This window comes from Heptranchias perlo, chromosome X (assembly GCF_035084215.1).
Source record: "Heptranchias perlo isolate sHepPer1 chromosome X, sHepPer1.hap1, whole genome shotgun sequence".
Taxonomy (NCBI): Eukaryota; Metazoa; Chordata; class Chondrichthyes; order Hexanchiformes; family Hexanchidae; genus Heptranchias; species Heptranchias perlo.
Window position 1 is genome coordinate 19,571,024 of NC_090370.1, and position 22,876 is coordinate 19,593,899.

Below are 22,876 nucleotides of genomic sequence, written 5' to 3' on the forward strand. Positions count from 1 at the left end.
ATGATCACCTCTTTATATTGACTGGCTGTGATGATCACCTGTTTCTATAGACTGGATGCGATGATCACCTGTTTATATAGACTGGATGCGATGATCACCTGTTTATATAGACTGGATGTGATGATCACCTGTTTATATGGACTGGATGAGATGATCACCTGTTTATTTAGACTGGATGCGATGATCACCTGTTTATATTGACTGGATGTGATGATCACCTGTTTGTATAGACTGGATGCGATGATCACCTGTTTATATGGACTGGATGCGATGATCACCTGTTTATATTGACTGGATGCGATGATCACCTGTTTATATTGACTGGATGTGATGATCTCCTGTTTATATAGACTGGATGCGATGATCACCTGTTTATATAGACTGGATGCGATGATCACCTGTTTATATTGACTGGATGCGATGATCAGCTGTTCATAAAGACTGGATGTGATGATCTCCTGTTTACATAGAATGGATGTGATGATCACCTGTTTCTGTGGACTGGATGTGATGATCACCTGTTTATATAGACTGGATATAATGATCATCTGTTTATTTAGACTCGATGCGATGATCACCTGTTTGTATAGACTGGATGCGATGATCACATGTTTATAAAGACTGGATGTGATGATCACCTGTTTATATAGACTAGATGCGATGATCACCTGATTATATACACTGAATGTGATGATCACTGTTTATATAGACTGGATGTGATGATCTTCTGTTTATATGGACTGGATGCGATGATTACATGTTTATATAGACTGGATGCGATGATCACCTGTTTATATTGACTGGATGTGATGATCACCTGTTTCTATTGACTGGATGCGACGATCACCTGATTTTATAGACTGGATGAGATGATCACCTGTTTATTTAGACTGGATGCGATGATCACCTGTTTATATTGACTGGATGCGATGATCACCTGTTTATTTAGACTGGATGTGATGATCACCTGTTTGTATAGACTGGATGCGATTATCACCTGTTTATATTGACTGGATGCGATAATCACCTGTTTATTTGGACTGAATGTGATGATCACCTCTTTATTTAGACTGGATGTGATGTTCACCTCTTTATATAGACTGGATGTGATGATCACCTGTTTATATAGACTGGATGCGATGATCTCCTGTTTGAAAAGACTGAATGTGATGATCACCTGTTTGTATAGACTGGATATGATGATCACCTGTTTATATGGACTGTTTGCAATGATCACCTGTTCATATAGACTGGATGCAATGATCACCTGTTTATATTGACTGGATGCAATGATCACCTGTTTATATAGACTGGATGCAATGATCACCTGTTTGTATCGACTGAATGCAATGATCACCTGTTTATATAGACTGGATGTGATGATCACCTGTTTATATAGACTGGATGCGATGATCACCTGTTTATAGAGACTGGATGCGATGATCACCTGTTTATATAGACTGAATGTGATGATCACCTGTTTATATTGACTGGATGTGATGATCACCTGTTTATACAGACTGGATGCGATGATCACCTGTTTATATGGACTGGATGCGATGATCACCTGTTTATGTAGACTGGATGTGATGATCACCTGTTTATATAGACTGGGTCCGATGATCACCTGTTTTCTGGACTGGATATGATGATCACCTGTTCAGATAGACTGGATACGATGATCACCAGTTTATATCGACTGGATACGATGATCTCCTGTTTATATAGACTGGATGCGATGATCTCCTGTTGATATAGACTTCATCTGATGATCTCCTGTTTATATCGACTGGATGAAATGATCACCTCTTAAAATAGACTGGATACGATGATCTCCTGTTTATATAGACTGGATGTGATGATCACCTGTTTATATAGACTGGATGCAATGATTACCTCTTGAAATCGACTGAATGTGATGATCACCTGTTTATTTAGACTGGATGTGGTGATCACCTGTTTATATAGACTGGATGCAATGATCACCTATTTATATAGACTGGATCTGATGATCTCCTGTTCAGAAAGACTGGATGCGATGATCACCTGTTTATCTCGACTGGATGCGATGATCACCTGTTCATATAGACTGGATGTGATGATCACGTGTTTATATGGACTGGATGCAATGTTCACCTGTTTATATAGACTGGATCTGATGATCTCCTGTTCAGAAAGACTGGATGCGATGATCACCTGTTGATCTCGACTGGATGCGATGATCACCTGTTCATATAGACTGGATGTGATGATCACCTGTTTATATTGACTGGATGCAATGTTCACCTGTTTATATAGACTGGATGTGATGATCACCTGTTTACATAGACTGGATGCAATGATCACCTCTTCAAAAAGACTGGATCTGATGATTTCCTGTTTGTGTAGACTGGATGCGATGATCACCTGTTTATATTGACTGGATGTGATGATCACCTGTTTCAATAGACTGGATGCGATGATCACCTGTTTATATAGACTGGATGCGATGATCACCTGTTTGTATAGACTGGATGCGATGATCACCTGTTTATATAGACTGGATGCAATGATTAGCTGTTTATATAGACTGAATGCGATGATCACCTGTTTATATGGACTGGATGCGATGATCACCTGTTTATATAGACTGAATGCGATGATCACCTGTTTATATGGACTGGATGCGATGATCACCTGTTTATTTTAACTGGATGTGATGATCACCTGGTAATATAAACTGGATGCGATGATCTCCTGTTTATATAGACTGGATGCGATGATCACCTGTTCATATGGACTGGATGCGATGATCACCTGTTTATATAGACTGGATGCGATGATCACCTGTTCATATGCACTGGATGCGATGATCACCTGTTTTTGTAGACTGGATGCGATGATCACCTGTTTATATAGACTGGATGCGATGATCACCTGTTTATACAGACTGGATGCGATGATCACCTGTTTATATAGACTGGATGCGATGATCACCTGTTTAGATAGACTGAATGCGATGATCACCTGTTTATATAGACTGGATGCGATGATCACCTGTTTATATAGACTGAATGCAATGATCACCTGTTTATATGGACTGGATGCGATGATCACCTGTTTATATTGACTGGATGCAATGATCACCTGTTTATTTAGACTCGATGCGATGATCACCTGTTTATATTGACTGGATGCGATGATCACCTCTTTATATTGACTGGATGTGATGATCACCTGTTTCTATAGACTGGATGCGATGATCACCTGTTTATATAGACTGGATGCGATGATCACCTGTTTATATGGACTGGATGTGATGATCACCTGTTTATATGGACTGGATGAGATGATCACCTGTTTATTTGGACTGGATGCGATGATCACCTGTTTATATTGACTGGATGTGATGATCACCTGTTTGTATAGAAAGGATGCGATGATCACCTGTTTATATGGACTGGATGCGATGATCACCTGTTTATATTGACTGAATGCGATGATCACCTGTTTATATTGACTGGATGTGATGATCTCCTGTTTATATAGACTGGATGCGATGATCACCTGTTTATATAGACTGGATGCGATGATCACCTGTTTATATTGACTGGATGCGATGATCAGCTGTTCATAAAGACTGGATGTGATGATCTCCTGTTTCTGTGGACTGGATGTGATGATCACCTGTTTATATGGACTGGATGCGATGATCACATGTTTATAAAGACTGGATGTGATGATCACCTGTTTATATAGACTAGATGCGATGATCACCTGATGAGATACACTGAATGTGATGATCACCTGTTTATATAGACTGGATGTGATGATCTTCTGTTTATATGGACTGGATGCGATGATCACATGTTTATATAGACTGGATGCGATGATCACCTGTTTATATTGACTGGATGTGATGATCACCTGTTTATATTGACTGGATGCGACGATCACCTGATTTTATAGACTGGATGTGATGATCACCTGTTTATTTAGACTGGATGCGATGATCACCTGTTTATATAGACTGGATGCGATGATCACCTGTTAATATAGACTGGATGTGATGATCACCTGTTTATATAGACTGGATGCGATGATCACCTGTTAATATAGACTGGATGTGATGATCACCTGTTTATTTTGACTGGATGCGATGATCACCTGTTTATATTGACTTGATGCGATGATCACCTGTTTATTTAGACTGGATGTGATGATCACCTGTTTATATTCACTGGATGTGATGATCACCTGTTTACATAGACTGGATGCGATGATCACCTGTTTATATTGACTGGATGCGATGATCACCTGTTTATTTAGACTGGATGTGATGATCACTTGTTTATATAGACTGGATGTGATGATCACCTGTTTATATAGATTGAATGTGATGATCACCTATTTATTTAGACTGGATGCGATGATCTCCTGTTTATATAGACTGAATGTAATGATCACCTATTTATTTAGACTGGATGCGATGATCACCTGTTTATATTGACTGGACGCGATTATCACCTGTTTATATTGACTGGATGTGATGATCACCTGTTTACATAGACTGGATGCGATGATCACCTGTTTATATTGACTGGATGCGATGATCACCTGTTTATATTGACTGGATGTGATGATCACCTGTTTATATTGACTGGATGCGATAATCACCTGTTTATTTAGACTGATTGCGATGATCACCTGTTTATTTAGACTGGATGTGATGATCACCTGTTTGTGTAGACTGGATGCGATGATCACCTGTTTATATTGACTGGATGTGATGATCACCTCTTTTTTCGACTGGATGTGATGGTCACCTGTTTTTATAGACTGGATGCGATGATCACCTGTTTTTTGACTGGATGCGATGATCACCCGTTTGTATCGAATGGACGCGATGATCACCTGTTTATATAGACTGGATGTGATGATCACCTGTTTATATAGACTGGATGCGATTATCACCTGTTTGTATCGAATGGACGCGATGATCACCTGTTTATATAGACTGGATGTGATGATCACCTGTTTATATAGACTGGATGCGATGATTACCTGTTAAAAAAGACTGGATGCGATGATCACCTGTTTATATAGACTGGATGTGATGTTCACCTGTTTATATTGACTGGATGCGATGATCACCTGTTTATATAGATTGGATGCGATGATCACCTGTTTATATTGACTAGATGTGATGATCACCTGTTTATATTGACTGGATGCGATGATCACCTGTTTATATCGACTGGATGTGATGATCACCTGTTTATATAGACTGGATGCGATGATCACCTGTTTATATAGACTGGATGTGATGATCACCTGTTTCTCCAGACTCGATGCGATGATCACCAGTTTAAATTGACTGGATGCGATGATCACCTTTTTATTTAGACTGGATGTGATGATCACCTGTTTGTATCGACTGGATGCGATGATCACCTGTTTATATTGACTGGATGCAATAATCACCTGTTTATTTGGACTGAATGTGATGATCACCTCTTTATTTAGACTGGATGTGATGATCACCTCTTTATATAGACTGGATGCAATGATCACCTGTTTATATAGACTGGATGCAATGATCACCTGTTTGTATCGACTGGATGCAATGATCACCTGTTTATATAGACTGGATGTGATGATCACCTGTTTATATAGACTGGATGCGATGATCACCTGTTTATATAGACTGGATGCGATGATCACCTGTTTATATAGACTGAATGTGATGATCACCTGTTTATATTGACTGGGTGTGATGATCACCTGTTTATACAGACTGGATGCGATGATCACCTGTTTATATAGACTGGATGCGATGATCACCTGTTTATATAGACTGGATGTGATTATCACCTGTTTATATAGACTGGGTACGATGATCACCTGTTTTCTGGACTGGATGTGATGATCACCTGTTCAGATAGACTGGATACGATGATCACCTGTTTATATCGACTGGATACGATGATCTCCTGTTTATATAGACTGGATTCGATGATCTCCTGTTGCTATAGACTTCATCTGATGATCTCCTGTTTATTTCGACTGGATGTGATGATCACCTGTTTATATAGACTGGATGCAATGATTACCTCTTGAAATCGACTGAATGTGATGATCACCTGTTTATTCAGACTGGATGTGATGATCACCTGTTTATATGGACTGGATGTGATGATCACCTGTTTGTACAGACTGGATGTGATGATCACCTGTTTATATGGACTGGATGAGATGATCACCTGTTTATATGGACTGGATGTGATGATCACCTGTTTATATAGACTGGATGTGATGATCACCTGTTTATACAGACTGGATGTGATGATCACCTGTTTATATGGACTGGATGCGATGATCACCTGTTCATATAGACTGAATGTGATGATCACCTGTTTATACAGACTGGATGTGATGATCACCTGTTTATATAGACTGGATGTGATGATCACCGATTTAGAAAGACTGGATGTGATGATCACCTATTTATATAGACTGGATGCAATGATCACCTGTTTATGTATACTGGATGTGATGATCTCCTATTTATATAGACTGGATGCGATGATCTCCAGTTTATATCGACTGGATGCGATGATCTCCTGTTTATATCGACTGGATCTGATGATCTCCTGTTTATATAGACTGGATGCAATGATCACCTATTTATATAGACTGGATCTGATGATCTCCTGTTTATATAGACTGGATGCGATGAACACCTGTTTATCTCGACTGGATGCGATGATCACCTGTTCATATAGACTGGATGTGATGATCACCTGTTTATATAGACTGGATTTGATGAACACCTGTTTATATTGACTGGATGCAATGTTCACCTGTTTTTTAGACTGGATGTGATGATCACCTGTTTCCATAGACTGGATGTGATGATCACCTGTTTATATTGACTGGATGTGATGATCTCCTGTTTGTATAGACTGGATGCGATGATCACCTGTTTATATTGACTGGATGTGATGATCACCTGTTTATATAGACAAGATGCGATGATCACCTGTTAAAATAGACTGGATGCGATGATCTCCTGTTTATATCGACTGAATGTGATGATCACCTGTTTGAATAGACTGGATGTGATGATCACCTGTTTATATAGACTGGATGCGATGATCACCTGTTGAAAAAGACTGATGTGATGATCACCTGTTTATGTAGACTGGATGTGATGATCGCCTGTTTATATAGACTGGATGCGATGATCACCTGTTTCCATAGACTGGATGTGATGATCACCTGTTTATATTGACTGGATGTGATGATCACCTGTTTATATAGACTGGATGCGATGATCACCTGTTTATACAGACTGGATGCAATGATCACCTGTTCATATAGACTGGATGCAATGATCACCTGTTTATATGGACTGGATGCGATGATCACCTGTTTATATAGACTGGATGCGATGAGCACCTGTTTATTTAGACTGGATTCGATGATCACCCGTTGATATTGACTGGATGCGATGATCACCTGTTCATATAGACTGGATGCAATGATCACCTGTTTATATAGACTTGATGCAATGATCACCTGTTCATATAGACTGGATGCAATGATCACCTGTTTATACAGACTGGATGCAATGATCACCTGTTTATATGGACTGGATGCGATGATCACCTGTTTATTTAGACTGGATGCGATGATCACCCGTTGATATTGACTGGATGCGATGATCACCTGTTCATATAGACTGGATGCAATGATCACCTGTTTATATAGACTGGATGCGATGATCACCTGTTCATATAGACTGGATGCAATGATCACCTGTTTATATAGACTGGATGCAATGATCACCTGTTTATATGGACTGGATGCGATGATCACCTGTTTATATGGACTGGATGCAATGATCAGCTGTTGATATGGACTGGATGTGATGATCACCTGTTTATATAGACTGGATGCGATGATCACCTGTTTATATGGACTGGATGCGATGATCACATGTTTATATAGACTGGATGCGATGATCACCTGTTTATATTGACTGGATGTGATGATCACCTGTTTATATAGACTGGATGCAATGATCAGCTGTTGATATGGACTGGATGCGATGATCACCTGTTGATATGGACTGGATGCGATGATCACCTGTTCATATAGACTGGATGCAATGATCACCTCTTTATATGGAATGGATGTGATGATCACTTGTTTATATAGACTGGATGCGATGATCACCTGTTTATTTAGACTCGATGCGATGATCGCCTGTTTATATTGACTGGATGCGATGATCACCTCTTTATATTGACTGGATGTGATGATCACCTGTTTCTATAGACTGAATGCGATGATCACCTGTTTAGACAGACTGGATGCGATGATCACCTGTTTATATAGACTGGATGCGACGATCACCTGTTTATATTGACTGGATGTGATGATCACCTGTTTATATAGACTGGATGAGATGATCACCTGTTTATTTAGACTGGATGCGATGATCACCTGTTTATATTGACTGGATGTGATGATTACCTGTTTGTATAGACTGGATGCGATGATCACCTGTTTATATGGACTGGATGCGATGATCACCTGTTTATATTGACTGGATGCGATGATCACCTGTTTATATTGACTGGATGTGATGATCTCCTGTTTATATAGACTGGATGCGATGATCACCTGTTTATATAGACTGGATGCGATGATCACCTGTTTATATTGACTGGATGCGATGATCAGCTGTTCATATAGACTGGATGTGATGATCTCCTGTTTATATAGAATGGATGTGATGATCACCTGTTTATGTGGACTGGATGTGATGATCACCTGTTTATATAGACTGGATGTAATGATCACCTGTTTATTTAGACTCGATGCGATGATCACCTGTTTATATAGACTGGATGCGATGATCACATGTTTATAAAGACTGGATGTGATGATCACCTGTTTATATAGACTAGATGCGATGATCACCTGATTATATACACTGAATGTGATGATCACCTGTTTGTACAGACTGGATACGATGATCACCTGTTTATATCGACTGGTTGCGATGATCACATGTTTATATGGACTGGATGTGATGATCACCTGTTTATATAGACTGGATGCGATGATCTTCTGTTTATATGGACTGGATGCGATGATCACATGTTTATATAGACTGGATGCGATGATCACCTGTTTATATTGACTGGATGTGATGATCACCTGTTTATATTGACTGGATGCGATGATCTTCTGTTTATATGGACTGGATGCGATGATCACATGTTTATATACACTGGATGCAATGATCACCTGTTTATTTCGACTGGATGCGATGATCACCTGTTTTTCTAGACTGGATGTGACGATCACCTGTTTATTTAGACTGGATGCAATGATCACTTGTTTATATAGACTGGATGCGATGATCACCTGTTAATATAGACTGGATGTGATGATCACCTGTTCATATAGACTGGATGTGATGATCACCTGTTCATATAGACTGGATGCGATGATCACCTGTTTATTTTGACTGGATGCGATGATCACCTGTTTATATTGACTGGATGCGATGATCACCTGTTTATTTAGACTGGATGTGATGATCACCTGTTTATATTGACTGGATGTGATGATCACCTGTTTACATCGACTGGATGCGATGATCACCTGTTTATATTGACTGTATGCGATGATCACCTGTTAATGTAGACTGGATGTGATGATCACCTGTTTATATAGACTGGATGCGATGATCACCTGTTTATATTGACTGGATGTGATGATCACCTGTTTATATAGACTGGATGCGATGATCACCTGTTTATATTGACTCGATGCGATAATCACCTGTTTATATGGACTGAATGTGATGATCACCTGTTTATTTGGACTGGATGTGATGATCACCTGTTTATATTGACTGGATGCGATGATCACCGATTTGGAAAGACTGGATGTGATGATCACCTATTTATATAGACTGGATGCAATGATCACCTGTTTATATAGACTGGATGTGATGATCTCCTATTTATATAGACTGGATGCGATGATCTCCAGTTTATCTCGACTGGATGCGATGATCTCCTGTTTATATAGACTGGATTTTGATCACCTATTTATATGGACTGGATCCAATGATCTCCTGTTTAAAGAGACTGGATGCGATGATCACCTGTTTATCTCGACTGGATGCGATGATCACCTGTTCATATTGACTGGATGTGATGATCACCTGTTTATATAGACTGGATGTGATGATCACCTGTTTATATAGACTGGATGTGATGATCACCTGTTGATATTGACTGGATGCAATGTTCACCTGTTTATATAGACTGGATGTGATGATCACCTGTTTACATAGACTGGATGCAATGATCACCTCTTTCGCTAGACTGGATCTGATGATCTCCTGTTTGTATCGACTGGATGCGATGATCTCCTGTTTATATCGACTGAATGTGATGATCACCTGTTTGTATAGACTGGATGTGATGATCACCTGTTTAGATAGACTGGATGCGATGATCACCTGTTGAAAAAGACTGGATGTGATGATCACCTGTTTATATTGACTGGATGTGATGATCACCTGTTTATATAGACTGGATGCGATGATCACCTGTTTATACAGACTGGATGCAATGATCACCTGTTCATTTGGACTGGATGCAATGATCACCTGTTTATATAGACTGGATGCAGTGATCACCTGTTTATATAGACTGGATGTGATGATCACCTGTTTATATGGACTGGATGCGATGATCACCTGTTTATATCGACTGGATGCGATGATCACCTGGATATTTAGACTGGATGCGATGATCACCCGTTGATATTGACTGGATGCGATGATCACCTGTTCATACAGACTGAATGCAATGATCACCTGTTTATATAGACTTGATGCAATGATCACCTGTTCATATAGACTGGATGCGATGATCACCTAATTATATAGACTGGATGCGATGATCACCTGTTTCTATAGACTGGATGCGATGACCACCTGTTTAGATAGACTGGATGCGATGATCACCTGTTTATATAGACTGGATGCGACGATCACCTGTTTATATTGACTGGATTTGATGATCACCTGTTTATATAGACTGGATGAGATGATCACCTGTTTATTTAGACTGGATGCGATGATCACCTGTTTATATTGACTGGATGTGATGATTACCTGTTTGTATAGACTGGATGCGATGATCGCCTGTTTATATGGACTGGATGCGATGATCACCTGTTTATATTGACTGGATGCGATGATCAAATGTTTATATTGACTGGATGTGATGATCTCCTGTTTATATAGACTGGATGCGATGATCACCTGTTTATATTGACTGGATGCGATGATCAGCTGTTCATATAGACTGGATGTGATGATCTCCTGTTTATATAGAATGGATGTGATGATCACCTGTTCATGTGGACTGGATGTGATGATCACCTGTTTAAAAAGACTGGATATAATGATCACCTGTTTATTTAGACTCGATGCGATGATCACCTGTTTATATAGACTGGATGCGATGATCACATGTTTATAAAGACTGGATGTGATGATCACCTGTTTATATAGAATAGATGCGATGATCACCTGATTATATACACTGAATGTGATGATCACCTGTTTGTACATACTGGATACGATGATCACCTGTTTATATCGACTGGTTGCGATGATCACATGTTTATATGGACTGGATGTGATGATCACCTGTTTATATTGACTGGATGTGATGATCACCTGTTGATATGGACTGGATGTGATGATCACCTGTTTATATAGACTGGATGCGATGATCTTCTGTTTATATGGACTGGATGCGATGATCACATGTTTATATAGACTGGATGCGATGATCACCTGTTTATATTGACTGGATGTGATGATCACCTGTTTATATTGACTGGATGCGACGATCACCTGATTTTATAGACTGGATGCGATGATCTTCTGTTTATATGGACTGGATGCGATGATCACATGTTTATATCGACTGGATGCAATGATCACCTGTTTATTTAGACTGGATGCGATGATCACCTGTTTTTCTAGACTGGATGTGACGATCACCTGTTTATTTAGACTGGATGCAATGATCACCTGTTTATATAGACTGGATGCGATGATCACCTGTTAATATAGACTGGATGTGATGATCACCTGTTTATATAGACTGGATGTGATGATCACCTGTTCATATAGACTGGAGGCGATGATCACCTGTTTATTTTGACTGGATGCGATGATCACCTGTTTATATTGACTGGATGCGATGATCACCTGTTTATTTAGACTGGATGTGATGATCACCTGTTTATATTGACTGGATGTGATGATCACCTGTTTACATAGACTGGATGCGATGATCACCTGTTTATATTGACTGGATGTGATGATCACCTGTTTATACAGACTGGATGCGATGATCACCTGTTTATATTGACTGTATGCGATGATCACCTGTTTATTTAGACTGGATGTGATGATCACCTGTTTATATGGACTGGATGCGATGATCACCTGTTAATGTAGACTGGATGTGATGATCACCTGTTAATATAGACTGGATGTGATGATCACCTGTTTAAATAGACTGGATGCGATGATCTCCTGTTTGTATGGACTGAATGTGATGATCACCTGTTTGTTTAGACTGGATGTGATGATCACCTGTTTATATAGACTGGATGCGATGATCACCTGTTTATATTGACTGGATGTGATGATCACCTGTTTATATAGACTGGATGCGATGATCACCTGTTTATATTGACTGGATGCGATAATCACCTGTTTATATGGACTGAATGTGATGATCACCTGTTTATTTGGACTGGATGTGATGATCACCTGTTTATATTGACTGGATGCGATGATCACCGATTTGGAAAGACTGGATGTGATGATCACCTATTTATATAGACTGGATGCAATGATCACCTGTTTATATAGACTGGATGTGATGATCTCCTATTTATATAGACTGGATGCGATGATCTCCAGTTTATCTCGACTGGATGCGATGATCTCCTGTTTATATAGACTGGATCTGATGATCTCCCGTTTATATAGACTGGATGCAATGATCACCTATTTATATAGACTGGATCCGATGATCTCCTGTTTAAAGAGACTGGATGCGATGATCACCTGTTTATCTCGACTGGATGCGATGATCACCTGTTCATATAGACTGGATGTGATGATCACCTGTTTATATAGACTGGATGTGATGATCACCTGTTTATATAGACTGGATGTGATGATCACCTGTTTATATTGACTGGATGCAATGTTCACCTGTTTATATAGACTGGATTTGATGATCACCTGTTTACATAGACTGGATGCAATGATCACCTCTTTCTATAGACTGGATCTGATTATCTCCTGTTTGTATCGACTGGATGCGATGATCACCTGTTTGTATTGACTGGATGCGATGATCAAATGTTTATATTGACTGGATGTGATGATCTCCTGTTTATATAGACTGGATGCGATGATCACCTGTTGATATAGACTGGATGCGATGATCACCTGTTTATATTGACTGGATGCGATGATCAGCTGTTCAGAAAGACTGGATGTGATGATCTCCTGTTTATATAGAATGGATGTGATGATCACCTGTTTATGTGGACTGGATGTGATGATCACCTGTTTATATAGACTGGATGTAATGATCACCTGTTTATTTAGACTCGAGGCGATGATCACCTGTTTATATAGACTGGATGCGATGATCACATGTTTATAAAGACTGGATGTGATGATCACCTGTTTATATAGACTAGATGCGATGATCACCTGATTATATACACTGAATGTGATGATCACCTGTTTGTACAGACTGGATACGATGATCACCTGTTTATATCGACTGGTTGCGATGATCACATGTTTATATGGACTGGATGTGATGATCACCTGTTTATATTGACTGGATGTGATGATCACCTGTTGATATGGACTGGATGTGATGATCACCTGTTTATATAGACTGGATGCGATGATCTTCTGTTTATATGGACTGGATGCGATGATCACATGTTTATATAGACTGGATGCGATGATCACCTGTTTATATTGACTGGATGAGATGATCACCTGTTTATATTGACTGGATGCGACGATCACCTGATTTTATAGACTGGATGCGATGATCTTCTGTTTATATGGACTGGATGCGATGATCACATGTTTATATAGACTGGATGCAATGATCACCTGTTTATTTAGACTGGATGCGATGATCACCTGTTTTTCTAGACTGGATGTGACGATCACCTGTTTATTTAGACTGGATGCAATGATCACCTGTTTATATAGACTGGATGCGATGATCACCTGTTAATATAGACTGGATGTGATGATCACCTGTTTATATAGACTGGATGTGATGATCACCTGTTCATATAGACTGGATGCGATGATCACCTGTTTATTTTGACTGGATGCGATGATCACCTGTTTATATTGACTGGATGCGATGATCACCTGTTTATTTAGACTGGATGTGATGATCACCTGTTTATATTGACTGGATGTGATGATCACCTGTTTACATAGACTGGATGCGATGATCACCTGTTTATATTGACTGGATGTGATGATCACCTGTTTATACAGACTGGATGCGATGATCACCTGTTTATATTGACTGTATGCGATGATCACCTGTTTATTTAGACTGGATGTGATGATCACCTGTTTATATAGACTGGATGCGATGATCACCTGTTCATGTAGACTGGATGTGATGATCACCTGTTAATATAGACTGGATGTGATGATCACCTGTTTAAATAGACTGGATGCGATGATCTCCTGTTTGTATAGACTGAATGTGATGATCACCTGTTTGTTTCGACTGGATGTAATGATCACCTGTTTATATAGACTGGATGCGATGATCACCCGTTTATATTGACTGGATGTGATGATCACCTGTTTATATAGACTGGATGCGATGATCACCTGTTTATATTGACTGGATGCGATAATCACCTGTTTGTATGGACTGAATGTGATGATCACCTGTTTATTTGGACTGGATGTGATGATCACCTGTTTATATTGACTGGATGCGATGATCACCGATTTGGAAAGACTGGATGTGATGATCACCTATTTATATAGACTGGATGCAATGATCACCTGTTTATATAGACTGGATGTGATGATCTCCTATTTATATAGACTGGATGCGATGATCTCCAGTTTATCTCGACTGGATGCGATGATCTCCTGTTTATATAGACTGGATCTGATGATCTCCCGTTTATATAGACTGGATGCAATGATCACCTATTTATATAGACTGGATCCGATGATCTCCTGTTTAAAGAGACTGGATGCGATGATCACCTGTTCATATAGACTGGATGTGATGATCACCTGTTTATATAGACTGGATGTGATGATCACCTGTTTATATAGACTGGATGTGATGATCACCTCTTTCTATAGACTGGATGTGATGATCACCTGTTTATATAGACTGGATGTGATGATCACCTGTTTATATTGACTGGATGCAATGTTCACCTGTTTATATAGACTGGATGTGATGATCACCTGTTTACATAGACTGGATGCAATGATCACCTCTTTCTATAGACTGGATCTGATGATCTCCTGTTTGTATCGACTGGATGCGATGATCACCTGTTTATATTGACTGGATGTGATGATCACCTGTTTATACAGACAAGATGCGATGATCACCTGTTAAAATAGACTGGATGCGATGATCTCCTGTTTATATCGACTGAATGTGATGATCACCTGTTTGTATAGACTGGATGTGATGATCACCTGTTTATATAGACTGGATGCGATGATCACCTGTTGAAAAAGACTGGATGTGATGATCACCTGTTCATGTAGACTGGATGCGATGATCACCTGTTTACATAGACTGGATGCGATGATTACCTGTTCATAGAGACTGGATTCGATGATCACCTGTTTATATGGACTGGATGCGATGATCACCTGTTAATGTAGACTGGATGTGATGATCACCTGTTAATATAGACTGGATGTGATGATCACCTGTTTAAATAGACTGGATGCGATGATCTCCTGTTTGTATGGACTGAATGTGATGATCACCTGTTTGTTTAGACTGGATGTGATGATCACCTGTTTATATAGACTGGATGCGATGATCACCTGTTTATATTGACTGGATGTGATGATCACCTGTTTATATAGACTGGATGCGATGATCACCTGTTTATATTGACTGGATGCGATAATCACCTGTTTATATGGACTGAATGTGATGATCACCTGTTTATTTGGACTGGATGTGATGATCACCTGTTTATATTGACTGGATGCGATGATCACCGATTTGGAAAGACTGGATGTGATGATCACCTATTTATATAGACTGGATGCAATGATCACCTGTTTATATAGACTGGATGTGATGATCTCCTATTTATATAGACTGGATGCGATGATCTCCAGTTTATCTCGACTGGATGCGATGATCTCCTGTTTATATTGACTGGATCTGATGATCTCCCGTTTATATAGACTGGATGCAATGATCACCTATTTATATAGACTGGATCCGATGATCTCCTGTTTAAAGAGACTGGATGCGATGATCACCTGTTTATCTCGACTGGATGCGATGATCACCTGTTCATATAGACTGGATGTGATGATCACCTGTTTATATAGACTGGATGTGATGATCACCTGTTTATATAGACTGGATGTGATGATCACCTGTTTATATTGACTGGATGCAATGTTCACCTGTTTATATAGACTGGATTTGATGATCACCTGTTTACATAGACTGGATGCAATGATCACCTCTTTCTATAGACTGGATCTGATTATCTCCTGTTTGTATCGACTGGATGCGATGATCACCTGTTTGTATTGACTGGATGCGATGATCAAATGTTTATATTGACTGGATGTGATGATCTCCTGTTTATATAGACTGGATGCGATGATCACCTGTTGATATAGACTGGATGCGATGATCACCTGTTTATATTGACTGGATGCGATGATCAGCTGTTCAGAAAGACTGGATGTGATGATCTCCTGTTTATATAGAATGGATGTGATGATCACCTGTTTATGTGGACTGGATGTGATGATCACCTGTTTATATAGACTGGATGTAATGATCACCTGTTTATTTAGACTCGAGGCGATGATCACCTGTTTAAATAGACTGGATGCGATGATCACATGTTTATAAAGACTGGATGTGATGATCACCTGTTTATATAGACTAGATGCGATGATCACCTGATTATATACACTGAATGTGATGATCACCTGTTTGTACAGACTGGATACGATGATCACCTGTTCATATAGACTGGTTGCGATGATCACATGTTTATATGGACTGGATGTGATGATCACCTGTTTATATTGACTGGATGTGATGATCACCTGTTGATATGGACTGGATGTGATGATCACCTGTTTATATAGACTGGATGCGATGATCTTCTGTTTATATGGACTGGATGCGATGATCACATGTTTATATAGACTGGATGCGATGATCACCTGTTTATATTGACTGGATGAGATGATCACCTGTTTATATTGACTGGATGCGACGATCACCTGATTTTATAGACTGGATGCGATGATCTTCTGTTTATATGGACTGGATGCGATGATCACATGTTTATATAGACTGGATGCAATGATCACCTGTTTATTTAGACTGGATGCGATGATCACCTGTTTTTCTAGACTGGATGTGACGATCACCTGTTTATTTAGACTGGATGCAATGATCACCTGTTTATATAGACTGGATGCGATGATCACCTGTTAATATAGACTGGATGTGATGATCACCTGTTTATATAGACTGGATGTGATGATCACCTGTTCATATAGACTGGATGCGATGATCACCTGTTTATTTTGACTGGATGCGATGATCACCTGTTTATATTGACTGGATGCGATGATCACCTGTTTATTTAGACTGGATGTGATGATCACCTGTTTATATTGACTGGATGTGATGATCACCTGTTTACATAGACTGGATGCGATGATCACCTGTTTATATTGACTGGATGTGATGATCACCTGTTTATACAGACTGGATGCGATGATCACCTGTTTATATTGACTGTATGCGATGATCACCTGTTTATTTAGACTGGATGTGATGATCACCTGTTTATATAGACTGGATGCGATGATCACCTGTTCATGTAGACTGGATGTGATGATCACCTGTTAATATAGACTGGATGTGATGATCACCTGTTTAAATAGACTGGATGCGATGATCTCCTGTTTGTATAGACTGAATGTGATGATCACCTGTTTGTTTCGACTGGATGTAATGATCACCTGTTTATATAGACTGGATGCGATGATCACCTGTTTATATTGACTGGATGTGATGATCACCTGTTTATATAGACTGGATGCGATGATCACCTGTTTATATTGACTGGATGCGATAATCACCTGTTTATATGGACTGAATGTGATGATCACCTGTTTATTTGGACTGGATGTGATGATCACCTGTTTATATTGACTGGATGCGATGATCACCGATTTGGAAAGACTGGATGTGATGATCACCTATTCATATAGACTGGATGCAATGATCACCTGTTTATATAGACTGGATGTGATGATCTCCTATTTATATAGACTGGATGCGATGATCTCCAGTTTATCTCGACTGGATGCGATGATCTCCTGTTTATATAGACTGGATCTGATGATCTCCCGTTTATATAGACTGGATGCAATGATCACCTATTTATATAGACTGGATCCGATGATCTCCTGTTTAAAGAGACTGGATGCGATGATCACCTGTTCATATAGACTGGATGTGATGATCACCTGTTTATATAGACTGGATGTGATGATCACCTGTTTATATAGACTGGATGTGATGATCACCTGTTTATATTGACTGGATGCAATGTTCACCTGTTTATATAGACTGGATGTGATGATCACCTGTTTACATAGACTGGATGCAATGATCACCTCTTTCTATAGACTGGATCTGATGATCTCCTGTTTGTATCGACTGGATGCGATGATCACCTGTTTATATTGACTGGATGTGATGATCACCTGTTTATACAGACAAGATGCGATGATCACCTGTTAAAATAGACTGGATGCGATGATCTCCTGTTTATATCGACTGAATGTGATGATCACCTGTTTGTATAGACTGGATGTGATGATCACCTGTTTATATAGACTGGATGCGATGATCACCTGTTGAAAAAGACTGGATGTGATGATCACCTGTTTACATAGACTGGATGCGATGATTACCTGTTCATAGAGACTGGATTCGATGATCACCTGTTTATAGAGATGGATGTGATGATCACCTGCTTGTGCAGACTGGATGTGATGATCACCTGTTTATATTGACTGGATGTGATGATCACCTGTTTATATAGACTGGATGCGATGATCACCTGTTTATACAGACTGGATGCAATGCTCACCTGTTCATATAGACTGGATGCAATGATCACCTGTTTATATAGACTGGATGCAGTGATCACCTGTTTATATAGACTGGATGTGATGATCACCTGTTTCTGGACTGGATGCGATGATCACCTGTTTATATAGACTGGATGCGATGATCACCTGGATATTTAGACTGGATGCGATGATCACCCGTTGATATTGACTGGATGCGATGATCACCTGTTCATATAGACTGAATGCAATGATCACCTGTTTATATAGACTTGATGCAATGATCACCTGTTCATATAGACTGGATGCGATGATCACCTAATTATATAGACTGGATGCGATGATCACCTGTTTCTATAGACTGGATGCGATGATCACCTGTTTAGATAGACTGGATGCGATGATCACCTGTTTATATTGACTGGATGTGATGATCACCTGTTTATATAGACTGGATGAGATGATCACCTGTTTATTTAGACTGGATGCGATGATCACCTGTTTATATTGACTGGATGTGATGATTACCTGTTTGTATAGACTGGATGCGATGATCACCTGTTCATATGGACTGGATGCGATGATCACCTGTTTATATTGACTGGATGCGATGATCACCTGTTTATATTAACTGGATGTGATGATCTCCTGTTCATATAGACTGGATGCGATGGTCACCTGTTTATATAGACTGGATGCGATGATCACCTGTTTATATTGACTGGATGCGATGATCAGCTGTTCATATAGACTGGATGTGATGATCTCCTGTTTATATATAATGGATGTGATGATCACCTGTTTATATAGACTGGATGTAATGATCACCTGTTTATTTAGACTCGATGCGATGATCACCTGTTTATATAGACTGGATGCGATGATCACATGTTTATAAAGACTGGATGTGATGATCACCTGTTTATATAGACTAGATGCGATGATCACCTGATTATATACACTGAATGTGATGATCACCTGTTTGTACAGACTGGATACGATGATCACCTGTTTATATCGACTGGTTGCGATGATCACATGTTTATATGGACTGGATGTGATGATCACCTGTTTATATTGACTGGATGTGATGATCACCTGTTGATATGGACTGGATGTGATGATCACCTGTTTATATAGACTGGATGCGATGATCTTCTGTTTATATGGACTGGATGCGATGATCACATGTTTATATAGACTGGATGCAATGATCACCTGTTTATTTAGACTGGATGCGATGATCACCTGTTTTTCTAGACTTGATGTGACGATCACCTGTTTATTTAGACTGGATGCAATGATCACCTGTTTATATAGAGTGGATGCGATGATCACCTGTTAATATAGACTGGATGTGATGATCACCTGTTTTCTAGACTGGATGTGATGATCACCTGTTCATATAGACTGGATGCGATGATCACCTGTTTATTTTGACTGGATGCGATGATCACCTGTTTATATTGACTGGATGCGATGATCACCTGTTTATTTAGACTGGATGTGATGATCACCTGTTTACATGGACTGGATGCAATGATCACCTGTTTATTTAGACTGGATGCGATGATCACCTGTTTATATAGACTGGATGCGATGATCACCTGTTAATATAGACTGGATGTGATGATCACCTGTTTATATAGACTGGATGTGATGATCACCTGTTTACATAGACTGGATGCGATGATCACCTGTTTATATTGACTGGATGTGATGATCACCTGTTTATACAGACTGGATGCGATGATCACCTGTTTATATTGACTGTATGCGATGATCACCTGTTTATTTAGACTGGATGTGATGATCACCTGTTTATATAGACTGGATGCGATGATCACCTGTTAATGTAGACTGGATGTGATGATCACCTGTTAATATAGACTGGATGTGATGATCACCTGTTTGAATAGACTGGATGCGATGATCTCCTGTTTGTATAGACTGAATGTGATGATCACCTGTTTATATAGACTGGATGCGATGATCACCTGTTTATATTGACTGGATGTGATGATCACCTGTTTATATAGACTGGATGCGATGATCACCTGTTTATATTGACTGGATGCGATAATCACCTGTTTATATGGACTGAATGTGATGATCACCTGTTTATTTGGACTGGATGTGATGATCACCGATTTGGAAAGACTGGATGTGATGATCACCTATTTATATAGACTGGATGCAATGATCACCTGTTTTTATAGACTGGATCTGATGATCTCCTGTTTATATAGACTGGATGCAATGATCACCTATTTATATAGACTGGATCCGATGATCTCCTGTTTAAAGAGACTGGATGCGATGATCACCTGTTTATCTCGACTGGATGCGATGATCACCTGTTCATATAGACTGGATGTGATGATCACCTGTTTATATAGACTGGATGTGATGATCACCTGTTTATATAGACTGGATGTGATGATCACCTGTTTATATTGACTGGATGCAATGTTCACCTGTTTATATAGACTGGATGTGATGATCACCTGTTTACATAGACTGTATGCAATGATCACCTCTTTCTATAAACTGGATCTGATGATCTCCTGTTTGTATCGACTGGATGCGATGATCACCTGTTTATATTGACTGGATGTGATGATCACCTGTTTATATAGACAAGATGCGATGATCACCTGTTAAAATAGACTGGATGCGATGATCTCCTGTTTATATCGACTGAATGTGATGATCACCTGTTTGTATAGACTGGATGTGATGATCACCTGTTTAGATAGACTGGATGCGATGATCACCTGTTGAAAAAGACTGGATGTGATGATAACCTGTTTATGTAGACTGGATGCGATGATCACCTGTTTACATAGACTGGATGCGATGATCACCTGTTCATAGAGACTGGATTCGATGATCACCTGTTTATATAGACTGGATGTGATGATCACCTGCTTGTGCAGACTTGATGTGATGATCACCTGTTAATATTGACTGGATGTGATGATCACCTGTTTATATAGACTGGATGCGATGATCACCTGTTTATACAGACTGGATGCAATGATCACCTGTTCATCTTGACTGGATGCAATGATCACCTGTTTATATAGACTGGATGCAGTGATCACCTGTTTATATAGACTGGATGTGATGATCACCTGTTTATATGGACTGGATGCGATGATCACCTGTTTATATAGACTGGATGCGATGATCACCTGGATATTTAGACTGGATGCGATGATCACCCGTTGATATTGACTGGATGCGATGATCACCTGTTCATATAGACTGAATGCAATGATCACCTGTTTATATAGCCTTGATGCGATGATCACCTGTTTATATAGACTGGATGCGATGATCACCTATTTATATAGACTGGATGCG